General features: G+C 47.0%; 2 long non-coding RNA genes across 2 annotated transcripts; both read left to right on the plus strand.

The window, feature by feature from the left end:
• Nucleotides 1-3990: 3990 nt before the first annotated feature.
• On the plus strand, nucleotides 3991-8320 carry LOC120247064. The gene is made up of 3 exons (XR_005532215.1): nucleotides 3991-4023; nucleotides 7796-7934; nucleotides 8209-8320. It is a non-coding gene; the product is annotated as an uncharacterized LOC120247064 (long non-coding RNA).
• A 1528-nt stretch (nucleotides 8321-9848) lies between these two features.
• On the plus strand, nucleotides 9849-15869 carry LOC120247059. Its single transcript, XR_005532210.1, has 3 exons — nucleotides 9849-9906; nucleotides 10683-10766; nucleotides 15817-15869. It is a non-coding gene; the product is annotated as an uncharacterized LOC120247059 (long non-coding RNA).
• Nucleotides 15870-17190: the final 1321 nt, after the last annotated feature.

Here is a 17190-nt window from a genome sequence, read left to right on the forward strand (position 1 = left end):
GAATCTCACGTGGAACGCAACCACTCACCGCCCAGCCCTACGAAAAGAGAACGCGACTGACAGTGGAAACGGTAGATTCCTTTGAGCCATCTCCCCCAAAGCGTTGGACAGATGCTACGTAGTGCTGAGCTTCCCTCTGCGATTCAGTATCCTGCATTCTCCGTGGGAGTTCACTGCATCACATCAGCTCGTAGTTTGGGAATGGTGGTCGAAGGACTCTCAGGCATCTGTCTCAAGTCCCGACAGCCCCCGACAGCCGGATCCCTAATGCAGGCAACTGAACGCCACGTCCCACAGCCTCACCTGAAACTTATCAAAGCCAAGTGCGCCGGTCGTCTTTCCCCCCAAATGGCTGCTGCTCCGTTCAGAAAGGCACCATCATCCGCCCCATCATTCACCCGAATGGCCAGCCAGGACTCAGCACGGCCCAGAACCCCTCCCTGTCCTAAATCCCGCACAGATCCCCCCACCGGCCAACAACCAAGTCCCAGGAACTAATTCTACCTCCTTGCACACTTGCTCCCTTCCATCCATTCTGCAAAGGGCCAATCTGATCACGCCCTTCTGCTTCAGAATTCTGCAAGTGTTTCCTTTTGCCTATAGAAGAGGCCAAACGCGCTACAACAGGGATCACAAGACCCCGCGCGGCACCGCCCCCGGTCACTTCTCCTGGCCCATTTCTCGCCACTTCCCCGCCCACCCACGCTTTGTCACACCAGCACACTGAACTCCTTCAGGTGCTCCCACAGCCCATCTCTGTGACAGCCTTTACCCAGCCTCTCCTCGACCCAGACTCTGACCGATGCCTCCTCTGGTTTGTCTCCTCTCTGAATAGCCCCTAAGCTCAGGTTTGCAGTCACCCTGTAAGCTCTGGTAGCTGAGCCCTTTCAGAGCACTTACCATCCCTACACTGCTTAGCTAGACGTGTCTATGGTTAAAACTGTCTGAGAACCCAGATGCTAAAACGGGGGGGGGGGGGGGGGGGGTCCGCCTTGTTGATCTTTGTATCCCCAGCACGTATGACAAACAGGCGTGGAGCGAATGAATGAAGCAAGCCAATGAATGGACCAGGTCATTCCTGTGATGGTCCACACCCCTCTCTGCTCACTAACTCCCACTGCGCTGAGGCAGACTCTCATCGTCTCAAGCGCTTTTATCTCTTATTTCTGCGATCCCAGTATTAAAATAGCCCTGGGTACTTAGCTGGCATCCACCAAATGGCTTCTGAAGAAAAAAAAGGTTATTGAAAAAATTCTGGAAGGCCGCACCCCATCGTATCAGGTTTGGTTACCTCTGCAGGAAGAAACAGGACAGGAGCACCAATCAGAAGAGCAAAAGGGAAGGGAGACGGGTTACTCCGCGTATCTCCACAGTGACACTCCGTTTATTTGACAATGTGCCTTCTTTACGTACGAATGGCATACAATATTTATATTCCCAGCATAAAACGGGTCATGTGTGAAGGAGCAGCCCTGAAGCACACGTGGACTGCAAGCAGCATTTGGCTCCAAATGCCCAAGTAGGTCCCAAGAAACTTGACCTTGCAGAGGAAAGCAGGCTGCTAAGCTAAAAGGACTGAGAAGGTGACCGCCTACAATCCGTACAACGATGTGGGGCCAGGTCCCAGAAGGTAAAGGAACGACAGCTGTGTAGAAGTGGGAAATACAGTCAATGATGATTTTTCAAAGAAAGTTCTGGGAACTCTAGAAGAAACCACTAGTGCTGGCCATTCTTTAATGCTTTCATGGAACCATTCCAATAACCAAAAGGTGATGCCATGTGCAGGTTCCTATGGGAAGGGTAAAGTATATCTACAACGGGCTACAATGTTGGCTACAGCTTAGCAACTGAAATACAGTGTAGCACATCATTGACTAGTGTGTCATAAATTTTAAGGAAACTGATAAAACCCTGCTACAGAGCAACTTCATGTCTGCAACTGGAAACGCAGGGAGAATTTTTCTGTGTAGATAGTTCCAGAACGAGCTTCTTGTCACTGTTTTAAGCCAACAGGGAACAGGGGTCACACTGTAAATACATAAAGCCAAGCAAACTTCCCAACCCAGTGAGCTTTACACATCCGAAAGGACACGACTTTTGTGAATATAAATCAAGATCTTTAAAACTGAAGGAAAATGAGCACTGTGTGGACGCTATTAGAAAGGAGACCAGATACACAATAAGAACTGACTATGGGAAAGGTCAAACCCCGCTTTCCTTTGTTTAACCTCTCAAAGTAGATAAAAGAACCAGCTTTAAAGAATCACTGCATTGTTTCACTGCTAGAAAAGGAAAGTTGGATAAAGCATATACCAAAAAAAAAAAAAAAAAGCAACCAAGGTTCAAGAGAATTTGCCCTAGAGGCGGCAGAAAAATAAGTCATTTATAACACTTTGAACTTAGTTTTGATGGAGACGCAGGCATGTTAAGTTTTAGACAAACCTAATTTTTTAAAAGTGGCTAACCGCTCCCCTCACAAAATAAAAATGTGGATTCTGAATGTTAAAATTTCATGCCCCAGTATGCACTGGATTTGGAGAGCCACAAAGCAAAAGCGGATCTTTTAATTTTCGGTTTTTTCAAAACTCAAAACTCATTGCTGGTAGCCAAGTATGAGTTAAACTGACCCCCAAATGAGAAAGAATTCCTAATACGCCCAACAGCGCCTAAGAAAAATGAGATGCTCCCATTCATCCCTAAGCCCAGCGCTTTAGCTTCTTAATAATTAAGAACTCTGCTCTCCGCCACGAACATCTCCCCTGCAGGGAGGTGAAGCCAAGAAGAAATCGCCATTGCCTGTAAGTACCACGGCCGGAGAGGGGAAGGATTTCCACGCGCCGGGCTCCGGCGCGGAGGAGGAGGCGGGAGCCGGCGCCGCGGCCCCCGCCCGCCGCGCTGGTAAAGTCTCCGGGGACCATCCGCGCCCGCGAAGCGGCTCCCGGGCGCGCAGCCCCGTCCCCGCGCCCCGCCGCGCGCCCTCGCCGGCTGCCCGACCCCTGCCCTGCGCTCGGGGAGCCGAGCCTGGCTGCTGCGGCCGGGGGCCCCGCGGGCCTGCAGACCCGGGGGAGGGGGCACTCGGCGCAGAGGCGCGCGGAGGGCGAAGCCGAGGGTGCAGGGCCCGACCCGGGGCGCCAGGCACGCCGGGGACCGGGCCACACGCCGGCGGGGCGCGCAGGGCCACGGACGGGAAGGTGCCGCACGCCGGGCAGCCCCGAGCATCGTGCGTGCGGCGCGAGCGGAGGCCCGGGCGCCACCTGCGGCCGGGATGGCGGGCGCCTGCCCCGCAGCCCGGGAAGCGCGCGGCGCCCGGGGCCGAGGGCCGAGGGACCGCGCGGGGAGAGCGGCCGCCGGGACGCGCCGCCACGGCGGGAAGCCCCGGGCCGGCGCGGGAGCCGGCGCGGAGGATGCGGCCGGGCTGCGGGGCAGGGCGCGGGGCGGCGCCGCGGCCCGCAGTGGGCCCCGCCGCCCACCCCGAAAGCGCCCGGCGCGATGCAGCAACTTCACTTGGCCACGGGGCTGCGGGGACCCGGCCCGCGCCCGCCCCTCCCCCGGGGCAGCCCCTCGGCCCGGAGCCGAGCCGCGAAGGGGCCAGGACCGGGGAGTCCGGCCGGCCGCAGCCCGCACTCACCGGCCCGCGGTTCCGCCGCCGGCGCCGGGGCTGCGCTCCGAGCTCCATGGTCCCGCCGCGCCGCGGCCGCCCGGCGCCCCCGCCCCGCACCACACCGCACGCAGCGGCGCCAGCGACGCCGCCTCCGGCCCGGCCACGGCCGCGGCCACGCCCCCTCCCGGCTGGGGGCCCGGCCGGAGCAGGAGGGGGGCTCAGCGCCGGCTCCACCAACCAGGGGCCTCTCAGCGAGCCGCTTCGCCAGGATTGGCGAGCGCCTCGGCCAATGGGGAAGCGGGAGGAGCGCGGAGCGTCGGCGCCGAGGGGCGGGGCATTGCGGAGGAGGTGGCTCTCACGATCCGTCCTCCGCCCCCGGCTCCGGAGGAGGCCGTGGCCGGAGTCGGTGCCCCCGAGGAGAGGTGAGGTTGCTTCGGGCCGAGTTTACCCTCAGGGGCCCTCCGTCACCTCTGCCCCCATGTACCCACTGCATCCCTTTGAGTTCCCACCCGTGCCCTAACCTTCCTGGGTGTGAGGGCCCCGCGAACGCGTCCATCTACCTGAAGGTAGTCAGACGTCCTACAGGGTTAAGTTCAGGCAACCTTGAGAAGATTCGAGCCTTTGTCATCTGTTGGTTTGATGCCCTTCTCCAATCCGTGACCATGCTGCCAGTCCGCCTCCCCTTCCACAGAGTCTTTCTATCCACCCCATCCCCGGCCTCCCTCCACCCCAGATGAGAGAAAATCCACGGCGCCTATTAAACATCTGGTAACCCTGAAACTGAGCCCGTGCAGTGAGACACAGCCAGGGGGTACTTGATGACTCGGTTGTGACCTCAAGAATGGAAGAGGAAAGGGAGAGAAGAAAAAGAAAAGCCAAATATGGTCTCGTGCCCCCAGGCCCTGAAGAAAAGGGGTTTAAAACCTTTAGAGACGTCCTCTGTATTTTAGTTGCATGCCTGTATTCTTTCATCACTAAAACTGAGAACCCTAAGAAAAAAGTTGCAACAGCATTGGCGAAATTAGCAACACCAGAAATGGGTAAGAAAAATCACCGGACCCTCTTCAGGTGAAATCCATTAACCTACCAAAGGAAGGGTTGCAAAAGCTCTATTTTAAGATAACATATACTTAGGGGCGCCTGGGGGGCTCAGTCGGTTAAGCGTCCGACTTCGGCTCAGGTCATGATCTCACGGTTGGTAGATTCGAGCCCCGCGTCGGGCTCTGTGCTGACCTCGGATTCTGTGTCTCCCCCTCTCTCTAACCCTCCCCTGCTCACACTGTCTCTCTCTCTCTCTCAGAAATAAATAAAACATTAAAAATAAAATAACGTGTACTTAGTTTCCATTTCACGTCAACATGAAATATACCGGCAATTAATAAAGTAAATAGAATTTTAGTGAATTATTTACAGTGCCCTGTATCTGAAATATTGATACTAGCGTGATAGATTTCCTCTGAATTCAAAGCTGAACTGGTATACAAATTAAAGTGACTTCTCTCCATTTTGTCTTCACTTACCGGGGCACTAGCTTTCATGTCTATATTCCGGTCATGGATTTAATACTCAAAAATACAAAGCTGTAGGAGACCCAAAGTGTGTTTTCAGAGTTGACAATCACATTTCCCTTGCTCCTCTCTTCTTTTGTGAGAGAGCTCACCTTATTTGAACTGCTGCTAGTTTATACCCACTGTTAGCCCTTAATCTTCCTGTCCTGAAATGTTCGGGATTATTTCATAGAGGTCACTCTCATCTCTAATCAGATGGTAAACTCCGTGAGGGTAAGGTCCTTATTTCATTCTCTCGTTTCCTCTCCCCATAATGCCCAGTACAGTGCTGAACACGTTGTAAATAATAACTCCATCCTTAGCGTTGTGCCCATAATATACAGAAAATTTTTCAAATGTAGTCACTTCTGTGAACCAGTCCTTTAAATAAAAATTGCTTAGAATAGTCTTGTGAGGGAGACAGCGTCTCACACTGCACCACGCCTGGAAAATGTTACCATATCGGGGAATGAATTGGTTGCCTCTAACGGAAACTTGACTAAAATGCTTACCAAATAGGGGGCGCTTCTCATTACGTAACAAGGAGTCGAGAGATGGCCCTGGGCTTCTACAACATCACCAACTTGTCATTGGACCTCAGACTCCTTCTATCCAGTGGCTCTACTGTCCTTGTCAAGTGACCTTGTCTTCGTCTTCAGAAGATGAACGCTTCCTTTCTGGGCACATTCTGGGAAATGGTAGAGGTATAGATAAAGGGCAAAAGATCAAAGTGGTGCATGCCGACTGAGTCTTCCTTTCTAAGAGTCCTTCTGGGAAACCCCAAACAGCACTTTGTGTTTGCTTTTTGTTTCTTATGGGCCAGACCTGTGTCACGCTGACCACCCCTCAGAGGAGGCTGAAATACTAAATATTGGAGGCCAAGGACCTTGTCTGCAACGATGCCCGGATTCTGTTAGTAAAGGAGAAGGGAGATGCGGTTTCTGCCATAGTTGTGGATGTGGAATAAATGAATACATGATTGGCCCCTCCCCCTATTCATGAGATGACCCACTGGAAAAAAAAAAAAAAAGTTGTTCAAATATCAATAAGAAAACAGTTTAAAAACCAGCAAGGGGAACTTGGGTGGCTCATTCAGTTAAGCTTCTGACTCTTGACTCCAGCTCAGGTCATGATTTCACTGTTCTTGAATCTGAGCTAACAGCACAGAACCTGCTTTGGATTCTCTCTCTCCTCTCTCTTTCTGCACCTCCACTGCTCACTCGCTCTCTCTCGCTCTCTCTCTTTCTCTCTCTCCCAAATTAAATAAACTTAAAAAATGATCTGAGCAGACATCTCACTGAAGAGACGGCGATATACAAATGGCAAATAAAGACATGCTCAACAGCACGTGGCAGAGAATTGCAAAGTGAAGCAACAATGAAATAGCACAACATACTTTCTAGAATAGCTAACGTTCAAAACAAAACCAATGGCGTCAAATTCTGCCAAGGATGTGGAGCAACAGGAACGCTCATTCACTGCTGATGGGAATGCAAAATGGTACCGCCGCTTTGGAAAATGGTGTGACAGTTTTTCACAAAGCAGAACATAGTCTTACCATTCAGTCTAGCAATGCACTCCTTGCTTTATCCAGATGAGTTGGAAACTTATGTCCAACACAAAAATTTGCACGCAAATGTGTATTCATCATCGCCAAACACTGGAAGTGACCAAGGCCTTAAGTAGGTGAATGGATGAACAAACTGGGGTCATCCAGACAGTAGGATGTGACTCAGTGATAAAACGAATGAGCAATCAGGCCATGAAAACACAGGGCAGAATCTTAACTGTATATTACAAAGTGAAAGAAGCATATCTAAAAAGGCTACGTTCTGTACTATTCCAACTAGGAGATTCTGGAAAATGCAAAACTATGAAAACTAAAAAGATCAGTGCTGCCAGAGGTTGAGGGAGGGAGGGGTGAATAGACAGAGCACAGAGCATTTTTAAGGCAAGGAAGCTATTCTGTACAATACATAATGGTGAGTACATGTCATTATATACTTGTCAAAATCCACAGAAGGCAAAACCCAAAAGTGAACCTTAAGGTAAACTCTGGACTTTAATTACTAAAAATTCACTAATATTGGTTCATTAATTATAACCGCACGAGGTGTTAATAACTGGAGAAACTGTGTGAGGTATTGTTCATAATAGAGAAACCACGTAAGGGATAGAAGGGTGGGGGCAGGGTGAGTATGATTACTATGTACTATCTGCTCAATTATGCTCTAAATCTAAAGCTATACTAAAAACTAAAATCCGTTCATCACTAAAATGGGGAACCATAGTTAATGGTTAATGATGCTAACATAATGAAGTTAACATAGGAAAGAGGAAATAAAAGTTTTTGGAAAAGCCACCTTTGTTTTATTTATGGCCCTCCAGTATACTCACCGTCAAATTCTGATGCCCTTCAACTATTGGTAAATCTTAAAAAGTTTATCACATGTATTTTTTTTTAATTTGGGGGATTCCTCCAATGTTTATGGTGAAAAATTTTCAAATGTAAAGGAAAACTGAAAAAAACGGTACAATGAACTCCTATATACCTCTTACCCAGATTCACCAAATGTCTCCACACCACCATATTTACGCCTTCATTCTTCATCAGTCTCTCTCACTGTGCACGTGACTTTTTTTTCAGCCAACCCCTGGAAGCAAATTGCAGACACTAAGACACTTTAAATACCTCAGCATGTACCTCCAGGAGCAAAACTGTCTGGATTATTCTAGAGCATAAGAAGAGACAAGCAGAGCCTATAAAATGGGATCGTGGAGACCAAGTATGTCTAACTACTCAAAATGCCTTGTTTCCCTTTTGTTTTCTGTAGATGACGGGCCAGCCTGACAAAGAATGTCCTTATCCCCAGGAATGGGTGTCATGCTGAACTAGTAATATCAAATTTGGGAGCCAAGGGGGTTGGTGGAGTAAGGAGACTTCTGATGAGGCGAGGCGAGCGAGCTGTCATTCATGTTTAGTGAAATGACGTTCAGAAAGCAGGCGGTGTGGCCGGTGCTGGACCCGCCAGCGAGCTGAATGCGTACTGTCTCTTGCAGTGACCACTGAACAAGATCTCGAGCACATTCCTGATAAGATCTTCCCGACGACAGTTTTTAAACCTCTTGAAACCTGTCACCTTTGTTCCTCTTGCCCCTCGCCTGGCCAAGCTCTCGGGTAAATTCCCGAATGTCACATGTCGTTTTGGCGTTATCTTTAATCAGATGGCTCGGAGAGGGACAACACGGTGGCTTTTATAAATTAGACGCTTCATAGGTTGGATATGTGCTCAGTGATTAGCTTAAGTTCTCTCATCATTACTGAGTCTTTAGTGAAAAAACACAGTTGTCATTCTTTTTACTTAATAACGTGTCACATTACATAAAAATTACAAACTGTTTTGCGTTAGGAAGTGAGTTCAATCTCACTTTGGGGAAGCTCAAAAACAAGAGTGGTTACTAATTAAAAGAATATAATTAGAATATGTTAGAAATCGAATTATAAAGGCATAATAATTGTCATCATTTTTGACATGCTCATTTGTACTTGTTCTCAGGATGAGGTGAAATGATGACTATAAATACCTCAGTTCTCAAGAATTAATTTAGCTCCATACGTAAATCTTTATAAACATGCTGTGCTTAGTCTAGCTTTCTTCTGGAGGAGAGTATCTATTTTTATCTTGACACTCGAGTGGAATAAATACACGCGTCTATATACCCACATCTCACACGAATGAAATCTTCCCCAACAGAAAGAGAAACTTTATCTTAACTTGGAAAATAAGTGGATTATCTCATTAGAGCAGGGCAGTCTATTGATATTAACTTCATTTTTAAGGGAGGAGAAATAGAGGGGCGCCTGGGTGGCTTAGTCGGTTAAGCGTCCGACTTTCGCTTAGGTCATGATCTCGCGGTTCGTGGGTTTGAGCCCCGCGTCGGGCTCTGTGCTGACTGCCAGCTCAGAGCCTGGAGCCTGTTTCAGTCTGTGACTCCCTCTCTCTCTGACCCTCCCCTGCTCACACTGTCTCTCTCTCTCTCCTAGAAATAAATAAAACATTTAAAAAAATTCTTTAAAAAATAAAAAATAAGGGGGAGGAGAAATAGAAGGTGACTCACTACTTGCCATATGGTGCACTTGTTCTCGCTAATGTTCGTAATATCTGTTGCATACATTGTGTGATGCCCACTTTACAGATAAGGCACAGAGGAAGTATTGGGTTTTTTATTGTTTATTTATTTTTGAGAAAGAGAAAGCAAGAGCAAACGGGGTAGGAACAGAGACAGAGGGGGACAGAAGATTCAAAGCCCAACGCGGGGCTCAAACTCACAAACCGTGAGATCATGACCCGAGCCGAAGTCGGACACTCAAACGACTGAGCCACACAGGCGCCCCAAGAAAGTATGTTGTTTACCAGAGTTCCTGAAGTGATATGTTCACGGGAAAGCTGCTTTGCCGGTGGACCAGGACAGCCCTGAACATCACTCAGTGAGACAGTGGAACGCTGTGTACACACTATTCTGATACCACAGCGGGGAATTCTCAAGTCTGTCCCCTCCGCTTTCCCCACTGCCACCACTCAAGTTAAGGTCACTGCAGTCACCTTCTGTGCTGGGATAGTATTTCTAACACGTTTCCCGTGGCTTCATTTCCCTTTGGTCTGTCTTTGCATTATTTCACGTGGTATTTTTCAAATACAGATTGAATTGTATCTCTCCTGTGCTCAGACCCCTTCAGAGGCTCCTACTATCTACGAGGTAAGTCAAATAAGCTCACTAATTCCCAGCTCCAGTTTTCCCAAAGCATCCTGCTCTCTAATACTCTCCTGTGTGCCTGGACATTTTCTGTCTGAATGCTTTTCCTGCCTTTCTTCACCCGGGAAGCTCACATTTCACACCGCCGTTCAAATGCCCCCCTCTCCGGAGCCTTCATGCCGGTATTCACACACACCCCTCCTCCCCTTCCGCTTCACCTCCCTGTACTACCATCTCTCATGTCCCGCACCAAACAGGGAATTCCCAGAGGGCAGAAACTCTTTTTCATCTTGAATCCCCAGACCCAAACGCATGCTAGGCATATAGCTAATATTTATTGAATGAATTTTCATGATATCATAGGAAAAACTAACATGCAAGCAATCCAAATAGCACTAATAGACAGAGGGCTCTGGTGCATCAGGCTCAGAAATTTCCCCGGGGCTTCCATCCCTCACGAAGGTCAGGAAGCCGATGACAACAGCATCAGGAAGAACGTAAGTGTCCCCATGACTGTTGGCCTGGCAAGCACGATGGCCCGCATATGCTGCCTACTTCCACACTGGCCCGGCCCCACGTGACCCCTGTCAGTTTCTCCTGACCCTCATCCAAGAGACACACAGTCCTGACCTTGCTGGGGGGGGGGGGGGGGGGGGGGGGGGGGCGGGGGCACACCCAGACCTGAAGTTATCTGGCTCCGGAATGGGTTACAGGAACATAAGCACAGGCCATAAGTAGACGCCATTCATTGTCTGCTTACCCTGGACCCCAAACTTCAGGAGGAAGACGAGCAGGATGCAAAGAGCATGAGCTCTTGAGCAAAACCACCGAGAATTTCCACTCTGCAGCCACTGTGTACTTCGGTAGGTAACTTACTGTCTCAGAGCCCCTATCCGTTTCCCTCGTATGAAATGAACATAAATGGACTTGTACAGTTGCCAGTATTCAGCGAACATTAATTATTCCTCTTCTTCAACCCTCTCCCTCTCCAGATCACACTTGTTGATTGATAAGATCCATTTCCCTCACTACCTGAAGGAAATCTGTTTGATGTCAGTGTTTTATTATTTTTTTTTAAATTTTTAATGTTTTATTTATTACTGAGAGAGAGAGAGAGAGAGATGGCATGAACAGGGGAGGGTCACAGAGAGGGAGACACAGAATCTGAAACAGGCTCCAGGCTCTGAGCTGTCAGCACAGAGCCCGACGCGGGGCTCGAACCCACAGACTGCAAGATCATGACCCGAGCCGAAGTCGGACGCTTAACGGACTAAGCCACCTAGGTGCCGCCTTTTTTAATTTTTTTTTTAATGTTTTATGTATTTTTGAGAGAGAGAGGGAGAGAGCACACGAGAGAGAGCATGAGTCATGGAGGGGCAGAGAGAGAGAGGGAGACTCAGAATCCAAAGCAGGCTCCAGGCTCCGAGTTATGAGCACAGAGCCCGACATGGGGCTCGAACCCACGAACCGTGAGATCATGACCTGAGCTGAAGTCAGAGGTTTAACCAACTGAGCCACCCAGGTGCCCTGAAGTCAATATTTTACAAACAATGCAGAAGGGTTACCTGAGAATGAGTAAACCAAAGCCTAGGAAGCAAACTAATATTCGCGCTACACATTTACACAAACAGTAAAGAGGTATAGGGTGAACCTATTTCCTGCAGTAAGAATTTATTTTAAACAAACCTGTAGCCTGCTGAGGAGGGCAACAACCCTGTACTGGTCCCATAGGGACCCTCCTCCAATGTGCTCGAGCGCCCCTGTCTGGAACCGCTTCTGCTTTTAGATCCACGTGTACCTTGCCTTCATATTAGTAGAAAACTTGAAGAGCAATTGCTCCAAATTCAGTTATTAAGAATACAGAGTCTTCATTTTATTGCTTCGGTTATTACTGTTCCTAATTCGCTCCTGAAACAAACGTACAACACTCTCTTGCAATGCATGGTCTGCAAAATTACTTGCCGCAGTTGCCCAGGACGCCTTTTATCTCTGTGCTGCGGTAAGGCCGAGTTATATAAGCCCCGCGGGCTTCGACAGGAAGGAACTAACTCCCAGATTGATGCTACCTGAAGAACTTGCCTTCATTATCAGTCATTCCCCTTGACCATCGGGGCCTGGGAGTTTTGCTAGTTAACCATTTCAAACCCGTGTATATGTGGGTTATTTATGCAACAGCTTTTCTTACAAAATTTAAAGATCTTAACAGATTTGAGTGTTTTTTACTTTTTTAAATTTTTTAATGTTTGTTTACTTTTGAGAGAGAGAGAGACAGAGCATGAGCATGAACAGGGGAGGGGCAGAGAGAGAGGGAGACACAGAACCCAAAGCAGGCTCCAGGCTCCGAGCTGTCAGCACAGAGCCTGACACAGGGCTTGAACTCACAATGTGGGTGTTTTTTTAAAAGTTTACCTTTCCTTGGAAAAGCCCTGGAAGATGGGATATTTAACAGAAGAGTCCTCTAAGAAACAGAGAAGTTAGGGACTTGCCTGGGGCCCCAGAGGATTTTTATTTTAACAAATCCCGGAAGACTTCCTGATTGTCTTTATTCCCAGTCTGAGTCGTTCCTTGAGGGGAAGGGCTGTGTTTTATTCCTGTTTGTGAGCCCCAGGTCCCTTCCTCTACCCATGTGACATAATCAGGTTTTCTCGGTTATTGCCTACAGAGGACTAATTGTATTCAGTTAGTGTCCCCGGGGACACAGGTTGCAAGGTGCTCCAGAGGATGCCAAGGCAAGTACAGTAAAGCCTTGGTTTGCCAGGATAATTCGTTCCAGAAGCATGCTTCCAGTGATCCAACACACTTGTCTATCAAAGCGAATTTCCCCATGAGAACTCAGATGATTCGTTCCACAGCTCAAAAATATTCATATAAAAAATGATTCCACTACTGTAACAGAACACAAAATAATAAAGAAAATTCAAAATATAAACAAAAATCAACAAATTAACCTGCACTTACTGCTGAAAACCTTCATGGTTGCTGTGAGGGAGACAAGAGAAGAGGGTTATTGTGTAGGACAACTTTCACCATCACTAATGGAATCTGCTCTCTGTTGGCCCATTGGAATCTTGTCTTGCACAGGGGCCATTGTACATGCTCGCACAGGTGTTGACTACAGTACAGTATTAAACTCCTGTCATCTACTGTACTTAATGTAACTGGCAATAAGGCAGCAGAGGAAAGGGTCTATATCTGCAGGCAGCCTGACCTAGAAGGAAGCAAAGCCTTCCTCAGCTTACTCTTGTGTGGAAAAGCAAAGGACTGTCCGTAGGTGCTTTGAAGGAACAAAAAATACACTAGTCCCAGTTGTGGGCGCCTTCCAACATTCTGAAAAATAACTGATTTCTGCCAAACACCACGGCCTGAGACTAAGCATCCGAGCATGGGATGGAGGGGAGGGGGAGAAAGAGAGAGAGAACCATTGGCTCAGCTGTGATCATGTGACATGCAGCATCACTTACTACTCATATTGCAAGACATCGCTCATTTGTCAAGTTAAAATTTATTAGAAATGTTTGCTCATCTTACAGTACACTCGCAGAACAAGTTATTCGCAATCCAAGGTTTTACTGTATAATGGTTTTTCCTGCTATCAAGGAGAATCCCTCTAGCCTGGAAAGAGAAATTCACAGATGTTTTCAAATGAAAAAGAAAAAAAGTCAGGAAAACAATGTAGTAGGTTCTAAGAGAGAAGTAAACTATACAATAAATTCCCCCGGAATATGACGGAGAGGGAAGATATATCTATCCAAGTGGAATCATGGAAGATACAAGCCAAGTTGAACCTTGAAGGGCAGATGTCACTTTGACAAGCAGAGATAGCTGGACAAGGGCACCCCTGGGGTGTGAAATGACATCGGAGAGGCTAGAGAACTGGGAAACGCCGGAGCAAGTTGCAGAGAAGAGATTAGGACGTAACCATGTAGGGCCACTCGTGTCTTGTAAGGAATTCAGACATAGACTGTGAGGAGCCTCTGAAGAGTTTGCCCATTCAGCATGTGTAAGCCCAGAGGTTGGGCCCAGCGCTGTGGACCCCGAATGCAGGGGGAGAGCGGACAGGCCTTGTGAAGATTCCTCTCATCCGGAGGAGACATGAGCTACGAAGTCCTCACAGTAAGTGACAGGCAATGAAGGGCCAAACCGAGAAAGGAGCAAAGAGAGCAGAAGGGAAAGAGCAGATGTGGGACGGCTCTTAGGGTACGATCCGTGGGGTGTGGCCATGGGCCAGAAGAGGAGAGGATTCAAATCTCAGACACTATTTCAAGGTTTCAAGCAGCTGCAGGAGGAGCAGGAGGGGTTTATCCGGAGAGGGTAGACCAGAGAAAGAGCAGGTGTGTAGGAAAACATCCGGAGTTGTATGGTGAATAGCAGGGAAATGTATAGGGTGCTGTAAACATGAAAAGTTAGAAATGTATAAACACAATTTGTGCGGAGGTTTACTCACGTAGAATCTGAAAACCTGAACTATCTCTCTACACAACTGAATGCAAGGTCAGTGTGTAGCAAACCAAATGATCTGTCATGACAGATATTAATAGAGTGAAACCTTGCTCTGCAGGGGAATCCAAGCGATTTAAGGTAATGTCATTCGCTGACATTGATGCTTGGTTAAATGACTAGATTAAATCTATATAGAATGTATTAATCCACCCAGACAAAGGCCCATGCCCCTGAAAGCATTCTGGTTGCAATTTTATGTTTTGTCACTCATTTCAGTGTGGAAACATGTCTGAAGCACATTTTACTTGCACTTAATGGAAATGTTCCAAAAAGTATTAAGTCCCAGCCACCAGAGAATTCCCAGTTTAGGAGACAAGATCAAGAGAAGCAAATAGACCATTACAGTTAGCATACACACTATTCTAGAGGGCTCCATGAGCGCTGGGAGAAGCATCTAAAGTGGAAAGGCAGGAAAGGGAAACTGAGGAAGGCTATGTGAACGGGAGATTCAAACTCCAAAAAATGAGTAGGAACCAGTAAGATAAAGAGCCAGCTCCGGGCAGAGGTGAGAACAAGTACGAAGCAAGAAGGACGCCTGGTGGATTCAAGTATCTTTATTAATTCTGGATAGCTCTGGGAAACTGATGCATATGGTGTGTGTGTGTGTGTGTGTGTGTGTGTGTGTGTGTGTGTGTAGAAGAGCAATGTGGAAAGAGTTTTACAGAAATGAGACTGAGGAGGTAAACTGAGGCAGTTCCCACACGTTGAGTCAATTACTTTATGTATACCCTATGTTATTACAAAGTTGAGTTAGGTGCCTCACAGCACATATTCAACAAATCAGGATTAAAAAGTAGTGAGGAAATCAAAGCACAAATATCTGTGGGCTGGACACTTGCGAGAGAATACTAAAATCATGAATACCAGTTATCCTATTGTATTCAACCCAAAGAATGAAACATGACTCTCAATAGCTGTTAAATAAAAAGAATTCAGTGGCTCAGAAGAAACAGGAGCACTTGGAATGTACCGAGTGCTTCTTGAGTTTTACTGGTAAGAAATTTTGCCAATGGAACATCAAGACCCTACAAGTAACGATTTGGGAAGAACTCTCCTTGAGGGGCACGGAGCCTGAGTAGGAGCACAGGAGGGTGGCTACAGGGAGAAGCAAGGCCTCCAGCTTCCCCTCTTTGCAATGTAAGCTTCTTTCCTGCCATTATGAAAATAAATCAAGGTCACACTGGAGCCTGCAGGCCATACACAGCCAGCAGATGTGTTTGTCTGACTGGGATAGAGTTTTTGTTGTGTTGGCTTTGGCTTTTGTTTTTACTCTCCTCCCGTTATTACAAAAGCATTGTGATCGACATTTGTAAGATTTTGAAAATAGAGACAAACAAAAAGAAAAAACAAACTATAATCCCACTCAAAAATTAGCACCATTAATTAACTCCTGTTTGTATTTTTTAATCTTAGATAGTTGCTTCAATGTTGTTTGTCTTCATTTGGATCTTCTAGGCAGGAAAGGCTGTCTCCAGGTACGTGTGCCCTCTGCTCCCCTCTCACTTTATATCTGGCTTAAGTCACATATCTTTGTTTCTTGTCTGGTCCTTGTGATCTCCGGCGTAAAATTCTAAACTATGTGTGATCCCTAAAATGAAAGCACAAAGTACTTAAAATATCAGAGAAAGGAAAGAATAAAAGGGAAGGTAGCGGTTGAAGACAAGAATAGATCTAATAAGTTAAGATCAAATAATGGTATTTTAAAACATCAATTAAATATTTTAAGTGAGTGAATTAATTAAGCCAAAGCCACGTCCAAGACTGAAAGTCAAAATAGTTTAAATAATAAAATGGAGATCGGATAAATATAACTTAGATTTAAAATCTAGAAAAGTAAAAAATCAAAATGCAAAAGTAGAAAGGATAAAAGATTAAGGACAAGGATAGAGAAGGTGAAAATTATTGCAATTAACATGAAAAAAAATGCATGAAGCTAGAAGTCAATATGGAGACTAGCAAATCAAAAGTAAAAACAAAATTGAAAAGTACTAGAATTGGGGCTCCTGGGTGGCTCAGTAGGTTAAGCATCCAACTCTTGATCTTAGCTCTGGTCTTAATCTCAGCTCAGGCCTTGATCTCAGGGTCCTGAGTTCAAGCCCCATGTTGGTCTCTGCACTGGGCATGAAGCCTACTTAAAAAATTAAAAAGTACTAGAATTGAAAGCAAAAACAATTTTAAAGAAAGTAAATCTAAGCATTCTGCAAATTAGAGAAAGAGAAGGAATATTAAAAATATAAAAAGTACAATGAAAACCACACAAGTCAAAGCCATATTGTACCCAAAAATAATCTAAAGTAGTGGGGAGACTCCAACTTCTCTATTAAAAAGTAAGAGAGTGAGAGAAAACTAGCAGAAAGCCTACAGTGGCAGAAATCTGAACAAAGTCTTGACATTCCTCTGACTCCCACTCCGTCAATCCCATTTTTCACAGGCGTGGAAGGTCTAGGGGGCAAAGGGCAGTATGGACCTCTGAGCAAGGCCATGCTCATTACCTCCCACACGGTATCTCCTCCTGACAGTCACTACTCTTTTCAGGTGCTATCTGAAATCAGGGGTGGTTTGCCTCTTTAATTCAAACACCTAGGGGGTGCCCAGTTCAATCTCAGAAACCATCCTTCAGTTATTTACACTTGTCAGTGGAAGACACACTACTTAGTGTAAACTGGGTAGAATTTGTGCATAGCCAGGGTTGCCCCTGAGAAATGGAAACAAGCAGAAGAAGAGACAGAGTGAGTGTAGCTTCACTGGATGCCCCACCCCCTGTGTCGGGGGACTTCTCTGGCCCAG

The sequence above is a fragment of the Hyaena hyaena genome, unplaced genomic scaffold, assembly GCF_003009895.1.
Source record: "Hyaena hyaena isolate Hyena2069 unplaced genomic scaffold, ASM300989v1 scaffold_11, whole genome shotgun sequence".
Taxonomy (NCBI): domain Eukaryota; kingdom Metazoa; phylum Chordata; class Mammalia; order Carnivora; family Hyaenidae; genus Hyaena; species Hyaena hyaena.